The sequence below is a fragment of the Camelus dromedarius genome, chromosome 16 (genome assembly GCF_036321535.1).
Source record: "Camelus dromedarius isolate mCamDro1 chromosome 16, mCamDro1.pat, whole genome shotgun sequence".
NCBI classification, from domain to species: Eukaryota; Metazoa; Chordata; class Mammalia; order Artiodactyla; family Camelidae; genus Camelus; species Camelus dromedarius.
This window is the reverse complement of record NC_087451.1, coordinates 48,348,496-48,367,893: the sequence shown is the minus strand read 5'-3', so window position 1 is coordinate 48,367,893 and position 19,398 is coordinate 48,348,496. Positions and strand designations below refer to the sequence as shown.

The 19,398-nt window shown below is 33.1% G+C and overlaps 1 protein-coding gene across 2 annotated transcripts in view; it reads left to right on the top strand.

Moving 5' to 3' along the window:
- NLK (nemo like kinase) overlaps window positions 1-19,398 on the top strand; it is a 131,824-nt gene that overhangs the window by 9,953 nt on the left and 102,473 nt on the right. The gene's annotated exons all lie outside the window — the stretch shown is intronic.

The following is a 19,398-nucleotide window of genomic DNA, read 5'->3' as shown; positions in this document are numbered from 1 at the left end:
GAGGGACCGTGACTTCCTGAAGCTCTTCCACAGCAGGAAGGGAGCACTTTCATAGAAATAAGTCTTCAGCAAACCAGCAGATATACAGTTGAACCTTGAGCAACCCGGGTTTGAACTGTGTGGATCGACTTATATGCAGATTTTTAAAAATAAATTTATTGGAAAATTTTTTGGATATCTGTGACAATTTGAAAAAATTTACAGATGAACCACATCACCTAAAAAATCAAAAAATTAAGTTAAAGGTATGTCATGAATGCATAAAATATATATAGATACCAGTCTATCCTTACATAGGCATAAGGTGAATGATATTTAATATGAAATTAATTGTGTGTTAGTTTGGTGTTTTTTTTTTAACTTTGCTTTCAAAGAATTACATTACCAGGTAGTATGTTCCCCCCTCACTCACTCATAGCTGGACAAACTGTGTATCAGCATATTATTACAGATAAGTGGCTTTTTAAAAAAATGTAGCAATGTTTCCAATACTCTTGGTTAAACTGGGCTACCATGAAGCTACCATATTGCTGTTTCTTTGTTATCAATGCATGAATAGTTACACCTGTAAATAAATATGTATTTCTTTTTCACATTATATTTTCATCTTTGATGTCTAGTGTTAGTGATATATATAATATCTAGTGTTTTGTATCATATAAGACAATATTGTTAGGTATTAATAGATGATTCATCTTGTAAACAGCACTGTAAATACATCTTCTCTCTATGGTTTTCTTAGCATTTTTTTCCTCTAGCTTACTTTGTTGTAAGAACACAGTACGTAATACATATAACATTCAAAATATGTGTTAATTGATTGTGTTATTGCTAAGGCTTCCTTCCAGTCAACCATAGGCTATTAGTAATTAAGTTTGGGGGGAGTCAAAAGTTATACATAGATTTTTGACTGCACTAGGGTGTCAGCAACTCTAACCTCCGTGTTGTTGAAGGGTCAACTGTATAATTAAAGCCATATAATGTGATTTTAAATTTTCCAGTGGCCACATTAAAAAATGTGAAAAGAAACAGGTGAATTAATTTTAGTAATATAGTTTATTTAACTCAAAATATCAAAAATATTATCATGTCAACATGTTATTACTATGAAATCATTAATTAGATATTTTACATTCTTTTTTTCCCATACAAAATGTCCAAAATCCAGTGTGTATCTTAGTGCCTACCACATGTCTCAATTTGGACTAACCAAATTTCAAGTGTTCAGTAGCTATGTGGCTCCTGGCTACCTTATTGACCAGCCCAGTTCTAGAGTCTCTCTGGCCTTTATTGGGTTGTATACTCATTTCTGAACCAGTTAGTGTCAGTGAAGATAAGGTTACTTTTGGAGCAATCAGGTCCATCCCTGGACCTGGAGATGGAGTCAGTGATAAGTAGGAGGGATGAATTCCAGCAGCGAATGCTGGGAAGGCAGTCATTAAATGACCAAGAACACACTCATCTAACTTATGTCAGACTCATAAGAACTTGACCTGGTCCGTTTATAAAACAAACTGGAATGATGTTCTTTGTAGATAAGTTGTCCTGCCTACCCTGAATTATTTGGAGTATTTCCCTTTTCTTTTCTGAAGCCCTGTTTGCCTAAAGTAGTAGCAGAAGGTAAAATTGGTACCTGATCCTTGCCATGTTTGCTTTTCTTTTCAGTTAGATCAGATATCCTCCACTGATTTCTTTCCTCTCTCAGTGTTGTGGTTTTGTTATCTAGATAAAGTTCTCAGTCTTGTTTTCAGTTTAAGTAATGTAGAGCTCAGTAGTGTCAGACAGCAAACTTCTTACAGAGAAATGGGCAACACAGAAACATTTTGTTTATCCGTTCCTTGACCTAAAATTCTTGCTCTGAGTTACAGAGAAAAGGTGAAGAGAGACATTTGAACAAATAGATAAATTTAGTCGTTTGACCCAGATTGCAGCTATTTTTTTTTTCTGTCTGCATGGATAAAAATCATCCTCATTTACGTAAGCAGGTAATTTTTCTTACATGCTAATTTTCTTAATGCACCATAGCAGAGAGCTACAGATTTGCAAATTGTGTAAGTAAATTGAAATAAACCAGGTGACTATTTCACTTTATTATCTTACCAGTACAGAAGTACCCAAAGGGTGCAATTATCAGGTGATTGTCTCATTGCACTTAGAAGTTAACAGGCGCCCAATGCAGTTCTTTTTTTTCTCACTTCTCCACTTCCTTCTCTTTTTAATTTTTTAAAATAGGAAACCATTGATTCTATATTTACTCTGATGGGGCTAGATGTGGGTAATTTTGAGCTATATTAAAAGTAATCCAGAAGCCATAAAAATTGATAGGTAATGGTACTGTGCAGAAAAAGGCACGCAGTATACTTGGTTTGGTTTTGAATTGCCTAAGAATTAGGTGAGAACCTTCAACCATGTTTAATTGGTTGGCTTCCTCTGTGTTCCTTTTCCCACGTTCTGCATGTTACAGTATTTGAGGTTATTGTGAAGATAATTGGGTGTGTACTGAAGCCAATGTCCAAAATAAATACTGATGCATTCTTTCAGAAACCAAAACGGTTAATTGCAACATGGTTTAAAAATGTCATTTCAATAAAATAGAAATTTTAGAAAGGTACAACCTAGTTGGTTTTAGGGACTCTTTTCACAGAAGGTCATGAGGACAAATAATGTCAATCAATAAAGCGTCCTCCCTTATTAAAACATTCCAATTTTAACTCAGTAATTAATGCTATTTATTTAATTCCTCAGATGTTATAATGTTGTTTACTTAGTGATATATATGGAGATTAAAGTATACTTCCTGTATGTTTGAAGTAATGACTCAGAAATGAATTAAACTTTTAAGCTAGCAAGTTAAAAGGTTGGCCAGTCTTTTTATATCAGTACTTAAATATTATTTCTTTTCAGGTAAAAGAAAAGTAGTTTAGAAGAACTTTGAGAGCAAAAGCAGTTAAGTTAAAGAATGACCTGAGGAGGACAGCACTTAAGTACAAAGGGACAGGGTAGTTTAATAGTTAAGAGCCTGTACTCTGATAGCAGACGGCCTGGATTTAAATCTTGCCCTTATTAGCTGTGGGTGAATTATTTAACCTTTATGTGCCTCATGGTTGTCGTGTGTAAAGTGGGGATAGTAAATACTGGTATATCTACCTCATAGGGTATTGTGAGGATTTGGTGAATCAATACATACGTAAAGTCTTAGAACTGTGCTTGGCACTATGTATTTGTCAGCTGTCAGACTTATTACCAATTTCAGGACATGTGAAAAAATAGAGTATCTCCTTAAAGCTTACTAACCTACGGCAGATAACTAGCTTTTGTGTGATTGTTGTCAGGTATCAAGTACATGATAATACCAGAGATTTTTTTTTTTTTCTGATTAAAGCCCAACTGTTTTTGAAAAATTCAAAGTATAGACTGCCTTCCAAAGGTAAAATTTCCCTTAGCGCATAAAAGGAGGGTTTTCCTTATTCTTTAACTCCCTCCTCCTACCCTATTATCAAAGTAATAATATGTTTATCATAAGAAACTCTGAAAATCAGAAAAGCTGTTTTTAACCTACAACTCAGAAATAGCCACTAATAGTATTTTGGTATAACTTTTTTTTACCTGGAATGTGTGTGTTTGTAATAATATTAGAGTTGGGATCATGATTATTACATTGTACATTTACAGTTTTGTATCCTGTTTGTTTCACTAACATTGCAAAGGTAGATTTTGGCCTTTTTTCTGGAGGGCTAATTTTTTCATTCTCACAAGCCTAGAGCTCTATCTAAAAGGAATTATGGAGTTGCAAGATACTTTAGAATGCATCTAGTGTAACTGCCTCATTTTATAAGTGGGAAAATTGAGACGCAGAGAAGCTGAGAGATTTATTCAAGGTTACACAGCTGGTAAGAGGCCGAGCCAGAACCTTTGCTCCTTTGCTGCTTTACCAGTAATACCTGTCCAACTTAATGCCCATTGAAAATGGAGGAAGTGTTCTTCTAAAAGCAAAACAAAACAAATAAAAAACAAAAACTCTATAGATGAAACCGGGAACAATGCTTCTGAAAAAAAAATAGAGTATTTAGAATACTCTTTTTTTGTGTGTGTCAGTGATTCTAAAGTTTCTGGTAAAAGTTTAATGTCATGAGCTACAAGGCTTTTGGTGGAAAATAACGCACTCTTTTCATGTTGTATGTAATCGTGTTGTGTATCTGCTTTGAGGATATCTTGCCCCTCCTGCTTTTACTTTTTTGAAAAATTTTAAACCTGAAAATTTGAAAGAACTGTACAACGATATATCCATAAACCATTCTTCTAGATTAACATTCTGTGACTTTTGCTTTATCTGCTTTGAGGCTATTTTTACAGAACTTGCTGAGATTGGATCTTGATTAAATTTAGACTTACAATGTTAAGAAATTTATGGTCACTGCATCAACTCACTGTTCCATGTAATAAGTTTTGTAAGCTCTCCAACTAGAGAAGAAACTGGAAGTTTTCAAGCTTGTGACTTTCTGGAATGCTATTTATTCTCCTAATACTTAAAACAAAATTCAGTGTGAATCAAATGTGCAACTGAAACATACCAGTCAAAACTAGGCTTCAGGCAGAATAGAAATATTCCATTCTGCAGAGTTTTTCTTTTTTGTGGCATTTATCTCAGATTGGAGAGTTAAGGGACATTTTCAAAATAAGAGCCTAAGATCTAGTTTCACAGTTTTGTGACATAAGACATGATTAAGGATATTACATTGTTGAAGCTAAATTTTAAGTTACTATAGTTTTTGTTTTGTTTTTTGTTTTTTTTTTTTTTTGAAGAAAATTACCCTAATACAGTCACATGAGCTGATGATGTTGTGATTTGTGTCACCCAATTCACGGCTCTGTATTTTTCAGTACCAAATAATTCCTTTGTTAAACTCGTTTTCAGTAAATGAACCATTGTTTCCCAAAGGATAATGATTATTTCTATATATAGCACAAATCCCTAAGAAATAGATTTTAAAGTTTAAAATATTAGTTAGTGACTAGAGGTGGTTGGAATCATCACTCTGTGTATATTAAGCCACAAATGTGTGTATGAAAAAGGGCGGCTGCTGTGTTTGCCCCTTGGGCTACAGTGAGATATTTTGTTTACTGGAAACTCTAACTGAACAGCAAGTCTTTAAAAGTCAAGTCTTTTGTTTATGTGCAAAAGTGGATTGTTTTATTGAGTTCACCCAGCTATTACATTACATAGTTTAATAACATAAACACCTAGAATGAGGCAGCTGGAGTTCAAATCTAAATGGCTTGTGACAGGTAAGAAATATATATGCAGCAGATAGTGGTTTACTTGATGGCAGTTGATAGTGTTGTCTGCAAATAGATCGCTAACTTCTTAAAGTACCTCAGCAGGAAAGACATGAAAATAGGTATGGATGCTCAAGATCTAGTTACCAACACGTGTCAGCTTGTCTCTGTAGGTGGGCAGACTTTTTTTTTTTAATACTTTGATTTTTTTTTCTTAAGGTAAATACTTATCCTTAGAAGACAAATGGAAATCAATGTTTCTGTCTCTCTTTCCCTCTCAGTGCTAATCAGAGCAAATGCTTGTAATCAATTATGACACATTCTCTACCCACTGATCCACTAAAAATGATGAGCACTTCAAAGGCTTAGGGCCATGTCTCATTTGCATCTCCAGAGCCTAATATGGTCCTTGGTGGGTACTTAATAAGTGTTTGTTGTTGAATTAAAAGTTGCTAATACTAAGTCTTTACGAGATGGTGACTGTCAAAGAAAAGTACTATCACTGGCTCTTGCCATTACGTAGATCCCTACTTCCTCATGCAATGAGGAATTTTTATGAGAAAACAGAGTGGTGTTTAGATGACCCCATGGTAGTGATTTTGTTTTGTTGTGTTTGGATTTTTTTTCTTAAGAGTAAAGAGCTCTCATCCAAAAATAATATACTATAACCAGCTATTCCCCAAAAGAGTCCTTTATTTTGCTACTACTTTCTATAGTCTACATTAAGAATGCTGTTGAATTGTTTAGGAAAAATACATTCTCAATGTAGTATTGTGATCTCATGTTAGAAAAATAGAAACTGTGTATAAAGTGCCACCTAATTCATCAAAGCATACCAAAGCAGTCTATGATGCAAGCTCAGAAAAAAAAAAGTTTATTTAATACTAAGCTCCTTATTCTGTTCTATGAATTTATGAAATAAATGGTAGATTAGTGTGTAGTAGAGATCCTCTTTAAAAGTGAGAAAGAATGGCTTATTTCTATGGTGTGTTGGTATATATTTAATAACAGAGCCACTGAAAAATTAAAAAAAAAAAAAGCCCTGGTTCGTAGGGCTTGCCAATTTCTGTGGTAAATACTAATACTCCTCTAATGATCAATTTCAAGCTACCAACCTGACGTCACTAAATCCTGAATTGGAAAAAGAAACACAGTAGCACATCATTATAAAGTATTTTTCCCATACAGGCAAAGAAGATGTTAATTTAAAAGCATAAATCATAATAAAATAATTAGGAATGATGATTTCTGAGTATTTATTACCTTTATTTTAAATATGATTTATTTCATTGTAAGTTTATATAATTTAGTTTTTAACAATGGCAATGTTTCAGTCAGCTTTACAAAATTTCATAAAATGTAACAGTCTCTCAGGAGCCAGTATGAACCAGCTCCAACACACCACTAGTTTATTTTGTATCTTTGTTGGGTGTTTAGCTAGTGCTGGGGAGGGATGAAGTTAGATCCCTGTTCATCATGTACAAAAAGTCCAGGTGGATTAAAGATTTAAATGTAAAAAACAAAGCCAAAAAAGTAAGAAGAAAATATAGATAACCATTTTTATCATCTTGGAAGGAGAGTATGTATTTCCTTGACCTCAAAGCAAGACAGCAACATCAGATTTGCCTGTGTAGAAATTTAAGATGTGTATTTGGTAAAATATACCATAAAAATGTCTAAAAGAAAAAAATGAAAAAATTGGGGAAACCCCCTCAGACTGAAAGCAATCTAAATGTCTATGAATAGTGAAGTGGTTTAATTTGAAAGATGCTCACAGTTTATTACGTGAAAATCAATGTGAAAGATTGTCCCTTTAAAATATAAGAAAAATTACTCTCATGTTCTGGAAAAGTCTGGAAGGATATTTACCAACAATGGTTATTATAGTGAACTGAGAGTATAGAGGATTTTCACTTTGGATTTTAAAGAAACCCTAAGAATTTATTATAAAGAATAACCCTAAGGAGGTACATTATGGTGTCCCTATTTTTAGAGGAGGAATCTACAGCTCAGAAGGGTCTGAGTGACTTGCCTCAGGCTTCATAGCTGACAAGTGGTAGATTGGGGTTTTCACACAGGCCTGTGCTCTTTAAACAAACAAGTAAACATAATTTGATACATTTATGAGATATGATGGAAGTTATGAAGTATAATTTTTAAAAGTATCTGTGAACCCATAACCCAGCCTAAGAAATAAACATAAAATAACTTTGTTGAAGCTGCTCTTAAAGCACATCCTACCCTATCTCTCTGCCTTACCTCCCCCACTAAGAGGAAGCCACTATCATGAGAACTGTGGAATTACTTGCTTTTTAAAAAATGTCTTTCTTGAGATATAATTCACATCATGCAGTTTGTCCACTTAGAGTGTACAATATAATGTTCTTTTTGTATATGAACAAAGTAAATTTTCATTTTAAGTTTAGAGCATTTTCATCACCACCAAAAGAAACCTCATTCTTATTAGCAAATCATTCCCCATTCCCTTGGCAACTATTAATCTTTCAGTGTCTCTAGATTTGCCTATTCTGTACATTTCATATAAATAGAATCATACACCATGTAATCTTTTGTGACTGACTTCTTTCACTTAGCATGTTTTCAAAGTTGAATTATCCATGCTGTAGCATATATCAGTACTTCATCACTTTTTATGCCGAAATGATATTCTTTTGTATGGATATATGCCACATTTTGTTTATCCATTCATCAGTTGTTGGATATTAGGATTGTTTCTACTTTTTGGCTATTTTGAATACTATTTATGAACTTTCTTGTAAAAGTTTTAAGTGAACATGTATTTTCATTTCTCTTGGGTATATACTTAGGAATAGAATCGCCAGGTCATTTAGCATCTGCTAACTCTGTGTTTAACTTTTTGAGGAACCACCAAACTGTTTTCCACAGTAGCTGAATGATTTTACATCCCCACCAGCAATGTAAGAGGGTTCTAATTTCTCTACATCCATGTAAACACTTACTGTTGTCTTCTTGTTTGTAGTTACATTACAGTCATTTTAGTAGGTGTGAACTGGTACTTCATTGTGGTTTTGATTTGTATTTTCCTAATGACGAATGATGTTGAGCATTTTTTCATGTGCTTGTTGATTATTGATTATTTGTGTATCTTTGGAGAAATGTCTGTTCAAGTCCTTTTTTAAATTGGGTTATATTTTTATTGAGTTGTTAATAAGTTCTTTATGTATTTCAGTTACCAGTCCATGATCAAATATAAGTTTGCAAATATATTCTCCCATTCTGTGGCTTGTCTTTTCACTTTCTTGATGGTGTCCATTGAAGCCTAAAAGTTTTTAATTTTGATGAAGTCCAGTTTATTTGTTTTTTTGTTACTTTCTCTTTGGTGTCATATCTAAGAAGGTTTTGCCTAATTCAGAATCATGAAGATTTACATCTGTATTTTCTTCTAAGAGTTTTATAGTTTTAGCTGTTAGATTTAGGTCTGTGATCCATTTTGAGTTAATTTTTGTATCATGTGAGGTCAGGGGTCTAACTTCATTCTCTTGCTTGTGGATACCTACTTGTCCCATTACCAGACTGTTACTATTTCCCAACTGAATGGCATTGGCACTCTTGTTGAAAATCTGTTGACCATAAATATAAGGGTTTATTTCTGGATTCTCAATTCTATTCCATTGATTTATAAATCTCTCCCTGTGCCAGTATCACACTGTTGATTACTATAACTTTTGTAGTAAGTTGTAAAATAGGGAAATTTGTGTCTTCCAACTTTGTTTTTGTTTTTTTTTTTAAGATTGTCTTGGCTAGTCTCAGTTCCTTGCATTTTTATATGAATTTTAGTATTGGCTTGCCAATTTCTGCAAAAAAGCCAGATGGGATTTTGATAGGGATTGCACTGAATCTGTATATCAATTTGAGAAATATTATTATCTTAACAATATGAAGTCTTCTCATTGTAAATCAATTATACTTCAATTAAAAAAGACAATATTAAGTCTTCTAATCCATGAACATGGGATATTTTCCCATTTTTTTAGATCTTTAATTTCTTGGACAGTTTTCTTTTCAGAGTATGTTTTATACTTCTTGTTAAATTTATCCCTAAGTTTTTAAAAAAATTGTTTTTAATGATATTGTAATTGGTATTGCTTTCTTAATTTTATTTTGGGATTGCCCATTACTTGTGTGTACAACTGATTTTTGTATATTAATCTTGCCCTGCATCCTGGCTGAACATGTTTTATTAGTTCTAATACTTTTAAAAAATATGTTCCTTATAATTTTCTATATACAAGATCATGCCATCTGCAAATAGAGTTTTTCTTTACAATCTTGCTGCCTTAGTTTTCTTGTCTAATTTCTGGGGCAAGAGAAGACATACTTTGTTTCTTGCCTTTAGAAGTCATTCAGTCTTTCTCTGCTAAGTGTGTTAGCTGTGGGTTTTTCCAGATGCTGCATATCAGATTGAGAAGGTTCTCTTTTATTCTTAGTTTGTTGAGTATTTTAATTATGAAAGGGTGTTGAACATTAATTGATTTTTAAATGTTGATCCAACTTGCATTCCTGAGATAAATCCCACTTAATCATGGTGTATAATCTGCTTTATTTTATTTTATTTTATTTTATTTTATTTTGCTTTTGTTCTAAATAGACTTTATTTTTCAGGTTTTAGTTTTAAGTTCACAGCAAAATTGAGCAGAAAGTACAGAGAGTTCCCATAAACCCACTGATCCTGCACATGCACAGCCTCCTCCACTATGAACATCCTGAACTAGAGTGATACATTTGTTACAATTGATGAACCTACATTGACACATCATTATCACCCAAAGTATGCGTTTACATTAGGGTTTACTCTTGGTGTTGTACATTCTATGGATTTTAACAAATGTATAATGACAAGTATCACCATTGTAGTATCATACAGAATAGCTTCACTGCCCTGAAAATCTTCAGTGCTCGGTTTCTTCATTTATCCATCCCCCTAAACCTCTGGCAACTACTGATCTTTTTACTGCTTCCATAGTTTTCTCTTTTCATGTCATGTAATTGGAATCATATAGCATGATGCCTTTTCAGGTTGGCTTCTTTCACTTAGTAATATGCATTTAAGGTTCCTCTATGTCTATTTATGGATTGATAGCTCATTCCTTTCTAGTGCTGACTAATATTCCATTGTCTGGATGTACCACAGGTTATTTATCCATTCACCTACTGAAGGACATTTAGTTACTTTGGTAATTATGAATAAAGCAGGTGTACACATTCATGTGCAGGTTTTTGTGTGGACATAAATTCTCACAGCTTTGGGTAAGTACCAAGGAGCTTGATTGCTGGATTGTATGGTAAGAGTATGTTTGGTTTTGTAAGAAATTGCCAATCTGCCTTCCAGAATGGTTCAACCAGCAATGAATGAGAGTTCCTGTTGTTCCAAGTACTTGCTAGCAGTTGGTGGTGGTGATGGTCTGAATTTTGGCCATTCTAAGCAATGTGTAGTGGTATCTCCTACTTGGATTTCCCTAATAGCATGCGATGTGGATCATCTCCTCATATACTTATGTGCCATCTGTATTTTTCCTTTGGTGAGGTTTCTGTTAAGGTCTTTGGCCTATTTTTTAATTGGGTGTTTTTTGTTTTCTTATTATTTTTAATTGTTCTTTGTATATTTTGGATAAAATTATTTATTAAATATGTCTTTTGCAAATATTTCTCCTAGTCTGTGGCTTATCTTCTCATTCTCTTGATGCTTTATTTTAAAAAGAGTTGTATTGAGGTATAGTTTACATGCTATGAAATTCTCCCATTTAAAGTATATAGTTCATATACAGTTGTGCATCCATTACCATAATCCAGCTTTAGAATAGTTCTATCACCCCTCAAAATTTCCTAAACAATTTGTTGTTTAGTTTTGCTTATAGTTTGTATTTGCTTTATACAAATGGTAAAGTTTAAATGAACTTTATAAGTACTTTGAGTCCCATAAAGAAAGATGTAAATAGAGAATGCAGTAACTTAACAAATTTGATCTCTAATTAAAAAATATGATTAAAAATTGAGATGAGTTTGTTTTATTGTCAACAATTTAATGAATCTTTGAGGGAAGAGATGAGTAAGGGTTTATACAGAATCTTTATGCTTTAGAGCATGGTTGCCCCATTTATTCAAACTCCTAAAACCAGAGGAAACATTGAACTAGGTTAAATATAAAAGTGGTTCTTTGCGGCACACTTAAAAATTTCTTCTCTAGCTTACTTTTTATGGTGTCCATGATAGCTTCAAAGATATTTGCATAAGTGTCACCACTTTGTTTATCTTACTAAATAAAAATAATTCTTTTCTATTAAACTCATTGTTTTTCTCTTTACTTAAACTGTAATTATTCTGTTGTATTTTTGAATCTGAGTTCTGGGGAATTTCGTTTTAGGGAATAACCCCTGAATTTTAATACTAACACCTGCTGTTCTTTAAACACTGCATTCTCAGATAACTAATTCTTAGTAAACATGGTCTATAAGAGATGGTAGTAGGAATAGTTAGTTTTACATAGACTTCTTCAATGATTCAAGTTGTTGAGAATTGGAAGGTTGAAGTACTAGTTTTTCCAGTTTTAGTATTCTGTAATTCTGTGAGATATTTTTTAAAAGGGCCCATAATCTTATAGTTCAAAGAAAACTTAAAAAAAAAAGTTTTAAAAATGATTTTGAACTATCCCAGAGATGATTTTTCTGATGCCTTAGTTACGACTTAACAGTGCTAGTGACAAAAGTAGCACCAGCTAATTTGTGTGATATTTCTATGTCATATGAGTTCCTAACTTGAATGAGAGTAATAAAAGTTATCATATAGCTTTTGGGGTCTCTGTACTTCATGTATCTAATGAGGATCCATTCTACCTCAAAACTAGAAATACAGCTTATGTCCTTAGAAACTTTATTTTTTGGTGGTAGGTGCAGAAGAGGCATAAAGATCACTTATCCAGTTCACTCAGTTAGTACTCTAGTGATGGATGATACCCTCCTTCAATTTTTCTATATAGGGGATATATTGGATTTCTCAAATTATTATAAAATTAACATTTTAGAAAGTCATGCCATATAATTTAGTGGGGAAAATTTGAGAGGTGATGTCAGTTGAAACTGCATAAATAATAATTGTATTGAACCTCCAGAGAGAGAAAACTATTATAGATGGGGCAAGTTGTTGGCATTTTTTCTTAGAACCCCTGCAGTAGTGACTCCATTATCTTCATATAGTGGCTTAATTCTGAGTTTTATTGTCCTCTTGCCCTTCTGGTTAAGAGTTCTGTATCTGATACTAACTTTATGCACATTTCCTTTCATTTAGTTCTCTTTCACTGAATGTAAATACCATTATTAAGCTACTTAAAGTCTCCAAGAGTGACTGAATATTCGTGAAGTAAATTTATAGGTTTAAAAAAAAAATCCTTACTTATTAAAAATCAAACCTGGAATTGTATGTTTTAGGTAAATATTTTATATTTTACTAAAATGCACTGTGGTGTCTCTGGATAATGATGAAAAATTTAATATTAAAGTCATGTGTGTTGATTAACGAATTATTATTTTCTTTTTTGATTAACATAATAAATTATGAGATAAATACTTCTAGCAAAGATTATTAAATTATGATAGGTTGACAACTGTTTTATCTTTAAGACAGTAATCAAATCACCTCTTACCTTTTTTCTGTTTGTTACATTATAATACAACTGAAACACTTTACCCCCAAACTTCATGAGTGAGTAATGTTAATGTCTGATGCTAGCATTCTTCAACTATAAAGCTTAATATAGCTTCCAAGAGGAAAAATAATTCAAACTTGAAGACTTGTATATACACCATTTTTTCCTCAGTATGCTCATTTTCTTATTTTGTTTCTCAGTGTTCAGGTTTTAAAAACAAATAATTTTGTTGTATGTTTCTTATTGAACTTTATTCTTGAAAAATATTCCCTGAAATGCTTTCCTGAAAAGGCAGATAGTTATACAGTCTGAACATGCTTTTATGTTTTGTCTGTATAAAGAAAATTCCTAATTTCTTTCTCCAGAGATGTTTGTAGAGTCAAACTCATGGAAGGTTTACCCCCTCACCCTCATAAAGTTCAGTTAGTAATATGGAACATCTTCTTCCCTGCTTTTTCTTCTGGAGCTTTTATGACAAATAAGGGTTTAGCAGAAAGAAATCGTGACAAAATGAGAAAACTTGATAAGTGCATTTGAAAGCTAATATATAATTAAACTGAATGAAATGAGAAAGGAGTGTTTATCTACCTGTTGAAAAACTGCATGCCTTGAGAAAAGTTAAGGCAAAATAATGTTTTATGGAAAATTCTACCAAAGTAATGTCTATTCTTTAACCTTTTAAATAGTTTAAATAGCTGTGATTTCAGTTTAGTTGAGTAAATGTCCAAAATTTAAGATGTCAGAAATAATTTTCTGAACCTAAATATAGGACTTGTGACATTTTTATTAATAACTTGGACAATAACATAGCAGGCTTATCAAATTTCAAATCAATAGGAGCTAGGAGAGATGGCCAGTATAGCAGATGACAAGCATTTAGAGAAAGTGCTATAAGAATGATGGGCAGATATTGACAAGCGGAGATTTAGTAGGGCTAAATGTAAATGTCTGGCTGAATTTAGAACCATCTTCAAGTTAGCAGACATATTTATTGAAGGCCTGTGTACCATGCTTTGAGCACTGAGGGCATAGTGGGAACAAAATTAATATGATGTTAGATAGGGAAGGCAGACATTACAAACAAATATGAGATAATTTACCCAAATTCGCATTCTGTTAAATATTGGCCAGCTGACTTCAGGCAAATTGCTTTAGCTCTTTGTTCCTCAGTTTCCTCTTATATAAAATAGGAATTATAATTGTGTCTATCTCAGGTTCTTGTGAGAATTGAATGAGATAATATATATAAAATGCTTAGTATAGTGCCTTGCCCATAGTAAATACTCAATAAACATTAGCTGTTTTTGTTGTTACCTATTAGTACTTACAATCTTTGTTTTATGAAGGAAAACAGTGATTATGATACCTATTCTAATTTATGAGGCCAAGGAATCTTCCCTGACACAATCCCTACCTTGAAGAAACTTGTACCTTAATTTTTGTAAATAAATTACAGTTAAAGTATATATGTAGATAGGCCCAGGATGCTTACCTTGGGAAGATGGAAGTGAGATACCCAGCCCTCAGTTTGTACGATTCCAAGGGGACATTTTTTATAGAATTATGTTGTGAATTGTAGCCTGTGTAGTTAGACAGTGCATTTTTTGTAATACACCTAATTAAGGAAGTGACATCTTAGTTAAATTTTGATGGTGAAAGGTCAAGGAATGAGGGGGAAGGACAGCTCTGAAAGAGAATTTCATGTACAAAGTCACGGGGACATGAGAGAGACCATGTTACATTCGTGGACCTGGGATTAGTTCATATAACTGAAAGATGAGATGGATGACAGAGTTATTGTTAAGAGATGTTTCAGAAGGACCTTGTTTGTATTTTAATACCTTCATATTTTATTTGAATCTGAGAGGCTGTTGAATGAGTTAAATGATTAAAATGATCAGATTTCTTTTTATAAGATGCACAAGCATTACTGAGGAGAATGGTTTGCAGTAGGAACAGGTCTAGAAGCTAGGAGAAGGCAATTGTAGGACTAGGTCAGTGCTACTCCCAGTGTAGACCACAATCTTTATTACAAGCCATCAGTGATGAAAGTTTCTTTCTCCTTACTTGCTTGAGGCTTATCCCTGGACATTCAGAAACTTTTACAGCAGTTTGACATAATTCGTGGTTTGTAACCTTTGCTGGACTTTAAATTTTCTCCAGCCTTATACTTGTCTCAAGTTAGTTTTTTTCTCCACTTCCCACAACAGCTATTTCAAATCTCTTTCACCCTCCTGAAGTTCCTACTCCACCTCTTCTTCACTTTCCACAGATGACTTCATCTTCTATTTCACAGAGAAAATGAAAAGCCAAAGGATGCAGAAACTGAATAACTTCCTGTTCCACCCACAGACAAATGTGTGTCAACATTATTCAGCTTTCCTCTACTTTTTTGTCTCTGAATCTTGTTCTCTTCCAGTTTTCCAGGGTTTTTTTCCATCTGTTATATTCTCTCAAGTTTTCAATCTCTGTCTCTCTACAGTACCTTTCCCTACAGCCTATAAATTTGTTCAAGGCATACCCCTAATTTCAATCTTTATCATACTCTAGATTACCAACCTAATCTCTCTTTCCCTTCACAGCAAAGCTCCTTGAAAGATTAGTCTTCAATTACTGTCTCTATTTCTTCGCTTCTCGTTTACTCCCAATCCACTGTATGCTCCTTTCTTACACATACCATACAGTTCAAACCACTCTGAAGGATAAATGACCAGTGACCTATTATGAACTATTAGCTAGGTACCAAATCCAGTGGGCACATTTAAATCCTTATGATTTATTTTGCATGTATCAATAGTTTGCTCCTTTTTTCTGTTGAATAGAATTCCACTGTCTTCATATATCACAATTTTTTACTCATTCACCTGTTAATTTGGTTTCCAGTTTTTGACTGTTACAAATAAAACCACAACATTCATATGCAAATTTGTGTGGACATATACTTTCATTTCTCTTCAGTAAATACCTAGGAGAAAATACTGAGTCAGATGGTAAGTACATGTTCAACTTTATAGGAAACTGTCAAACTGTTTTCCAAAGTGATGGCAGTTTTGCATTCCCACAGGCAGTGTACAAGAGCTCCAGTTGCTCCACATGCTCTTGAGCATTTGGTATTGTCCATCCCCTTCCCTCACCCTCAGTTTTAGCCATTTGAGTGGGTATGTAGTGCTGTCTCATTGTGGTTTTGAATTTCCCTAATTGCTAATGATATTGAGCTTTTATCTTTTCGTATACCTATTTACCATCTCTATCCTTTTTGGTTAAGTATCTGTTCAAGCCTTTGCCCATTTCTAAATTGGGTTATTTTCTTAATAGTGGGTTTTGAGCAATCTTTATATCTTCTGGATATAGATCTTCCTTCAGATACATGATTTGCAAATAACTCCCATTCTATAGTTCTTTAAAAAATTTTTTTTCAGTGGTGTCTTTTGTGCTAATAATGTCTAATTTTGAGGAGACCCTGTTGATCAGGGTCTTTTTTTCTTTTATGAATCATGCTTTTGGTGGCATATTTAGAAGGTCTTTGCCTGTGAGATCATGAAGATTTCTCCTATGTTTTCTTTTAAAAGTTGTATAGTTTTATGGTTTATGTTGAGATCTGTAGTCCATGTTTGAGTTAATTTTTGTATAAGGTGTAGTGTTCAGGCTAAGCTTCCTTTTTTTTATATATAGATGTCTAGTTTTTCCAGCATCATTTGTTAAAAGCCTATCCTTTCTCCATTGATTTGATTTTGCACCTTTCCCAAAAATCAATTGACTATATATGTGTATGTCTTATTTCTTCTTTAATCTATAGATTACTTAGAAGTGTGCTTCTAATTTTCAGAACTGCTACTTATTTTCAAGTTTCTACTTTGTAACATTATTTTGTTATGATTTGAATAGGTGGTCTGTGTTATACTATTTTCTTTGATTTTGTCAAGATTTACCTTATGTCCTAGTATATGATCACTTTTTATAAATACTCTATTGTGCTTGAAATTTAGATAGTTTGCTAGTTGTGTTATTTAAATATACATAGTTCATACAATTAAATATTTATGCAGTTAAATATACTTTATAGGCATAACCTTTCAGTTGATATATTGCTAAAATCTTATGAATTTGTATTATTTTTCCTCTTAGTTCTCTCAATATTTGCTTTTATATGTTTTGAAGCTCTTATTACATACAAGTTTAGAATTTGTATCCTTCTGTTATATTGAACCTCCTAAATATGTACTCTCTCAACTCTAAAAACCCCTTTTCCATAGTTTATCTTGTAGTAATGCAGCTGCCACTTTTTCTTAAAATTTTCTTTTATTGCTATTGTAATTTATGTGCAACAGAATATGCAGAACTTAAGTGTAGAGTTTGATGAGTTTGACAATAGCAATCACCACCCCTGCACCTCCGGATGCAGGTTTCTGGGTAGATATAAGCATTTGACTCATTTTGGTCCATTGATACCAAGGAGCTGGAGGGCCAGATCATATGATAAGAATATGTTGTTCCATTTTGCAAGACCCAGCCCATGTGCACAGAGTTTCTGAAGGTGATAGCTGAGAGCATGTTGACATACTAAAGAATCAAGCCAAGGAAGGAGGTAGAATCAAAGTTGCCAGCAAGAAAGATGTCGCCGAGACAAAACCATACCTTCACCCTCTTAGAGTTGACAGCAGGTCCTGTAAAAGCTCATGTGGTTTGGGCTGTTGGAGGTCTTCTGCAAGTTATACAGAAAATTTCATCACCAAGAAGTTCACCCTGGTGAATTCCACCATCCACTCTTGTTCTTCTGCCCTAGGCAGCCACATTTTTGATTCTATCATCTTTGATTATTTTTACTTGCTCTTAGATTTTATGTAGATGGAATCATACAATATGTATTCTTTTGTGCCGATCTTGCTTTACTCTGCATGTTTTTGCAATTCATTAATGTTTCTTGTATGACCCCAAAGGCATGAAAATATTCTCCCTTTTTTCCCTAGAATTTTTATTGTTTTAGTTTTTATGTTTAGGTCACTTTTCTATCTCAATTTAATTTTTGTATATGGAGTAAGATAAAGGTTTGAGGGGTTTTTTGTTACTGTTTTTTTAATACTGATAACCTGTTTTTACAACTGTTTTGGTTAAAAAGACTTTCTTTTTCTTACTGAATTGCATTGCTCTGCTGTGGAAAATCAGTTGATTTGTGCCAGTCTGGACTTTAATTCTGTTGGTCTTTTTCTCTGTTCTTGTACTGTCTTGATTATTGTAGCTTTAGAGCAGAATTTCTCAACCTCAGCACTGTTGACATTTTGGGCCTCATACTTATTTGTCATGGGAGGCTATCCCATGTATTAACAGGATGTTTAGCAGCACCCCTGGTCTCTACCCACCAGGTGCTATTAACATCCCCCCAGTGTGGCAACCAAAAATGTCTCAACAATGCTAAATGTCCTCTAGGGGACAAAATCACCTACAATTGAGAACTACTTCTTTAAAGTAACTCTTGAAAGCAGGTAGTGAGAGTCCTCCAAATTTCATGGTCTCATTCAGGATTATTTTGGCTGTTCTTAAACTTTACATTTCCATATCGTGGAATTAATTTGTTAACTTCTATTTTAGAATTTGTTGAAATTTTGATTAAGGTGATGCTTAATTTATAGATTAAATATAAGAGAATTGACATCTTAACAAAATTGAGTCTTCCAATCCATGAACATGGTATATCTCTCCATTTATTTTTGTCTTTAATTTCTTTTGTCAGTAGCAACTTAGCAAGGGTTTATCCCTTTCTGGAATTTCATTTGCATTTCTTTGAATTCTCAAATTTTATGTGTATAATTAACCAACCAACCAATGAACCAGCCACCAAACTCTTTGGATAAGAGTTCCTTATCCAAACTCTTTTCTTTATTATGAAGAAGTATCTTGTTTATTTCTACACCATAATTGGAAATAGTTAGCTTGCTACCAGTTCTCTTTCTTTAATGTTTTGGTATATCTTTAATTTCTCTTTTATTATCCTTTTACTTTCAACATTTCTGTGTCCCTATATTTTATGTCTCTAGTAAACAACATGTACTTAAATTTTTTATCTAGTCTGACAATCTTTTAAGTGACACACTTAATCCATTTACGTCAACCATGAGTGCTGATCTTTATTTCCGCTATCTTATTTTAATATTTTCCATGTCTTGTTTTTCATACTTCTTCTCTTTGCTTTTGAATTGCTTGAGCTTTCCCATCCTCTTACCCTAATTTTTAAGTTCCATACCTTAGTTGTCCTAGAAATTTTAACATGCATATACAAAGTCCATAGTTAATATAAATTGTTTTCAAATCTGCCTGGTCAGTTTTAATAGTCTCCTATTCCTGTATCATACTTTTCTCCCTATTTTATTTCTTCAAGCATATTAAAAATACTTATTTCATATTGTACATCTGATAATTATATTATCTGCAGTCTTTGTTGGTCT